Raw genomic sequence first — 6,000 nt, 5'->3', positions numbered from 1 at the left:
GCCGACTATAATCAGCTTTAAAACAAAAAAACAAAAAACGGTGCTACAGACAAATGAAGGATACAAGGCGCATGTAGAAAACCAAGGTTTCAAGCTACAGTAGCCAACATCCTCTTGAATCTGGATTCAAGATCCAATGTGCAATGTTGACACGGGGCAGTGAAAGGATGGGCCCTGGTTTTGAGTACTGAAACAATAGAAATGGTTTTGTTCATTGTTTATTCTCCAGTGCAGTGTGTCAGTATGTCAGCGTATTAGTTTGAACAAATGCATCTGGACACTCTTAATACTGTTTAATCCCCTCTGTCAGCCGGCCAGGGTTGTCCTCGTGCAAACACACCATCTCCAGTGTGTCTCTTGTCTTCAAACAGAGAAAGTAAGCATCCAATAACATATTCCTCGTGTTCCACAGCTGAACTTCACACTCGTGGAATAGCTGTTTTTGTTCATATTAAGGTAAGAGTGAACCTTCCGTTTCATTTTAATGCACTCGTCTTTCGTTTCTTGACTCAGGGCTTGTGTAGAGTGTTCAGAAGGAGCGCTTCTCCTTCTAAAAGGCTACTAATGCTGGCTTAATTTTGAATTTACTGGGTTGTTTTTGTGGACTGAATGGTTAGGAAATTGCTCCTACAGTTTAACATGGAGCAGTTAAGATTAATTGCCTTAGGCGTGCCAATAATTTTACAGTTATTATGTGATAAGCTCTATCACTTCTTCTGATGAAATGTGTTACAGCTTTTTTTGGTGAGAGTTGCCCAGCCATAATGATTTACAAGAGCTAGAAGTCTGTGTTTTGCTGTGTGGAGTCTAAACGCCATGCTCGCTTGCAGAAAAAGGCAGTACTAATGGGTTTGTGTTACATTACTAAATCAACTCGAGCTGTGAAGCGGCTCCCAGCAAACCTTTATGATCCATTAACCACCAGGGACGGTTTTGCCAGGGCCTCGGTGCCAGCTGGCAGAAACTGATGGGCCCATATCATAAGCAACCCCTGCCAGCGATAGCTTTACTGAGGTTTGCAGAACTCCCCCCACCGTTCTCTCGAGCTGATTACATACATGTTGTTTTCTCATTAGCCAAGGCTCCACGTGGTCCTGTCTCATGGAAATGTTTGATGGAACGAAGGTAAATGCGCTGTGTACAATGTGTTAGACTTGATGTCTGCAGACAGCTCGGGAAGGGAGACAAGTCTGTGGAGTGGTTTGAGTTTGGGTGGAGACAGCAGCATTTACTGTAGAACTGCAGACAAATATGCATGGACCCCACCCTAGGCTAGTGATCAACTCCTCTGTCATCAGTGTCTTTATCATGCAGACAGAGATTGATATCCAAGGATCAGATTCCCTGGGATTCCTCCTGCAAAAGAAAGTCCCATTTTTCAAACATTTGGAAACATGAAAGGTTTCTGTAGCACCGCTCGACTGTTTTATTGTGTTACCCGTGAAAGCTGGCAGCGCTCTGCAATATCTACACACAAATGAACGCCTCGTTTTCCAAGTTGCTTTTTGACATTTATCAGTGCACGGCTCCTTTCTGAATATCCTTAATGAAATCTTTATGACTTTTTTTTTTTTTTAAGTTATGAGGCTGTTACAGTTAAATGCTGAAATCTTTTGAATTTGCAAAGCCTTTTCTCCCGAGTACACTTGTATCTTAGGGGTTTGTGGATGACTAATCGTCTAATGTTTCATGGCTCATGTTTTTAATGGGTGAGTAAAGGCAAGAACAAAAGAGAGCAGAACTATGCAAAAAAATAAAATAAATAAACTCGACTAAAGGATGACAAAAGCGTGGGATTTTCTTTACATTGTAAAAGGTAATCATATGGATTGCATGTAATCCCACTGCATGTAATATCTCTATTTTTTTCAAAATCGTACTCTTTGCTCGGAAGTGAATGTGATCTACCTACACGCCCATGGTTTCCAAACTGCATTTGTTTTATGACTCTTCAGTCAGATGGATGCAGGGGAATTCCAGGAAACAGAACTTTTATCAGAGTTTTAAAACATTAGCAAGCCAGAGCGAAGGCTGTTAAACTAACATGCATTCATTGAGTAGACACTGTTATCTAGGTCACAGGTAAATGAGATAGGCAAATCAGAGATCCCCTCCTCCTTTAGAATGAGGCACTTTCACTGGGTTGGCTACCGAGCAAGGAGAGGTGGAGCAGAGGGTCATGGTGGGCATGAGCAATAGAGACTAACAACAATACTTCAAAGCCTCTTTGTATTTTGGTTTGTATTTGATCCATTGTCTCTGATGCTCTTTAGGGACCACCGCTAACAAGGCATCGTCTTACTCGGGTTGACAGAGTTTTGTATAGCTAAGATTCCCTGAGAGATTAGGTTCAGGTGAACCTCGGGGTTAGAACAGAGTGGGCAGAAAAGGGAGTTCATCATTGTTGTAGGCTGTGTCTGCCAGAATAGAGGACAGTTTGATACCAATGTCTAAATGGCAGCTTCAGAGTTTTATACGCATTAGAAGTTGTAATTGATGAACACTTTTGAACACTTTTGTTCAAGTACGAAAAATGTGCAACGCGGAAACCCCCCCCCCCATAGATAAGCAAAATGACTGTTTCTTTATCTCGTAGGGATTGTAAATCCCTTTTAGAGGATTATCACAACGGCCCATTTTATTCCTCACCAGATTTTCCCTCCTCCATAATTGCCATTTGCGTCTATCTCTCTTTCTCCCTCTCTCTCTCAGTGGCAAAATTGATGGGTGGAATATCTTGAGAAATATGCGAATAAAAGCCAAAGAAGGAAACATCTCAGAGGCACACCACAATGAATGAGAATTTGAAGGATGCTAATTAAACAATGTCATGATTTATTGTCAGTAACAAAACATTTACTGTTTCAATCCCAAAGGCTTGGCTTCCTGGAAAATGTAGCATTTGGTCACAGCTTTGTTAACTTATTCGCTTCAGTTTGGGTTGCACTGAGGGTTTCGGGAAAAAAAAACCCTCCTGACAGCCAGTATAATATGACCTAGATTATAGCCTCTGTGCCTGCTTTTGCCATTTTTACATCAATAAAGTTTTATTACGCTGTATTTGGATTTATACAAACATTCAAGGTAAGTGATTAATTAGCAACCCCCGAACACCAAACGAGTTTAATCATGTAGCGAGTTTTAGCCATTACAAGCTGTCAGAGTTTTCTTATCTTGACAACAACTCTAAACTGTTTACTGCTTGTAAAACTGTTGTGTAGCCTCACACGTTTTAATTGAAAAGGCTTCCTAGAAAGCCTCCCTACATCGACATGTGCAGCTCCCCGGGTTCAGAGCGCAGGCTTTTGGCTGGCTCGTGAATGGACAGGACAGAGATGTTATCTGGCCTTAGGGAGGATGTTTGCGGAGTGGGAGTGGAAGGGCTGTGGGGCTTCAGTGTGCTAATGCAACTAAGAGCCAGGAAGGCAGAGTGTTGACTCTGCAGATTTCAGCCAGCTACTGATGGCTACGGGGCTAAATACTGACCCCATGGACTAATAAAGAAAATCACCTCGGGCACGAGCCGCAGGGGTCAGAGGTAATGGCGTGGCTGCGAAAAACAGAGGCCGCAGCTTTCGATGACGACTCTGCCTAATTGAAATGACAGTTGAAGACCAGTGGGGGTAACAGTGTTTATTTACGTCTTTGTTACGCGGTGAGCAAGCACAAAGATATGCCGGGCCTGGCCATCGATGACATCGCTCCTGTATGCTGTCTGGCTCCGGGATCTCTGCGCTAGTACAATAAGGACTTCCTGTCTGCCATCAGATTCCCCGGCATTCGACCCAGGCCCCGGAATGAGGCGAGGCGGAGCCGTGGATGTGGTTTTGTGAAAGAATATAAGTCCTAATCAGACTGACACCATGGGCCTGTTCCATTCTTTTGACCTACCAGCTGACCCTCAATCTGATCTGCTGTCTATTTCAGAGCCACAGCGGTCTGCTATTTGCTAAAGTTGTATGGATTTTAGCTTCCTGTGCTCCAACAGCCTTAGGGAGACGTTGAGCCTGGCTGTCAAGACCCTGTTTCACACTGCTGATGTCAGCATTTCTCTTAAAGCTCTACCGCAAGTCTGGTGACAAACTAGTTGCTGTATAGCTAGAAATGTGTTCTGCTTGTCATAGAAAAAAAGGTTGGAGGCAATAAGCGCAAGTTCCCAGCAGCAATATTGCTGAAACAACAAACAGTGGAATATAAGAGGCCAGAGGCTTAATCCTTTATTCCATTCAGTAACAACAAGGGGACCTAGAGAGAAAAAGACAGAAAAGGAGCCGCAGAACAACATACACTCGAAAATGTAAAGAATATAGCACGTAAAAAAAAACCCTGATATTGCTATCTGAAGAAACAGAGGAAGGCAGCATTCATGGTCTCCTGTTTCACTGGGGTCAAGGTGAAAGAGCAACCTTCAGCAACCCGAGTACTAAAACAGCCTGCTGCTGTCTAGCATGACTAGACATTCAGCATTAATGGCCTCCTGAGAGGACCTTCAGCACAGGAGGAAAAGAACACAAATACTCCCCTCTCACACCCGAGGAGCTTATACGAGTGGCAGCGTAGAGCACTGACACCAAATTGATCCAAGTTTCCAGAGCATGCCAGGTGACTGAACAATGGACACGGTAGATGTAGTGGAAATGACAAACGTATGCATCTTGATGATATCTGAGACAAATGATAGTTTTTTTCCCCCTCTAAACAGTTTTTTTATAGCAGATAAACCACCACACATGTAATTTTCCAACATGTCATTTCCTGTGCAAGGATGACATAAATAAAATTTTTGATAATAGGACGCTGCGAGTTCTGAAGAAAAAAAGCTGCCTTGTGTCATGTAAATTCTGATCGCCGCAACAAGTTGAGTGCGCTTGTGGTCATTTGAAAAGCAGGAAGCAGGAAATGAGCAACTATTGTGCTGCCTCCTCTTTAATTCAGCCGAAGGTTCAGGTTTCTGTCGTCACTTCAGTCCATGAAGACTAAAACGATCACAGCCCTGCTTCCTCAAATGTTGGCAAATGTGCGTGAACACGGGGTGCCTGCCATAGGTGATTTATACGTACACAGTACATTTGATCTCATTGTGTTTCCAGGGTTTTGCTAAAGTCATTAATTCTAATATTGTGCTCTCAAAGGCGGCCTTTGTGGCGCTTTTGTAGCTTTTTTGTTAGACTGACATAGAAAAAAAAGTGTTCAAGTGCCCTTCCCTTTGCTTCCTTAACATCTTGGACAAAGATTTTGTGCAGTCTTTTGTTTGTTTTCCAGTGTTCAGTGGGCTTCTCCTCAGCCTGAGATATATCCAGCTAAATATGCACCCACATGCACACACGCAATAAAAAAACAAGTTAAAAACATGACGAACGGACTACAAGTCCTGAAGGGAAATGTGCCAGAGAAGGGAAAATAACATATCAGCTGTAACAGCACATGCTTTATTGATTCTTTGTAGCATAGGACATGCTGTACTAATCAGACAGGTTGGCACAGTAAAGTGGATAAACAAGCTCAAAAGTCTTCCATGACAGGCTGCATTTATTTTTAGATTTGCTCCGAGCAAAACATACATATAGAAAAATCCGCCTATAGTTCAATTTTGACCTTAAACTCAAATTACTGTTCTCTTGTACTGATGTGAACCACACCCTCCCAGACACCTATGCAAGATGAAACAGAGCAGAGACTTGCAAGTAATGGAGCTTTTTTCATTAACTGGAACTATCTATGGACATACGGCAAAAAAATGAAAACATGTAGACAATAACAATTATAATAATACACAATAAGAATTACACTGAAAACTGGCTGCTGTTTATATTTCAGCCCTTGTTAAGACAAACCAAAGACAGATATACTTCTACAGTATACAGTACGACTACACACAGTATAATAGTGTGGTGTATACACACTTGTAACGCACTTTACGGCCTTTCACATAACTTGTCTGTTAGAGCTCACTGAATCTTTCTTTACTCTTTGTTAGTCTTTAAAAGTTGCAGGATTTCT

The sequence above is a fragment of the Copadichromis virginalis genome, linkage group LG13, assembly GCF_057382275.1.
Source record: "Copadichromis virginalis isolate Kocher_CV1m ecotype Utaka linkage group LG13, C_Virginalis_male_GT1.1, whole genome shotgun sequence".
In the NCBI taxonomy this organism is placed as follows: domain Eukaryota; kingdom Metazoa; phylum Chordata; class Actinopteri; order Cichliformes; family Cichlidae; genus Copadichromis; species Copadichromis virginalis.
Note: the sequence above shows the minus strand (reverse complement) of the source record.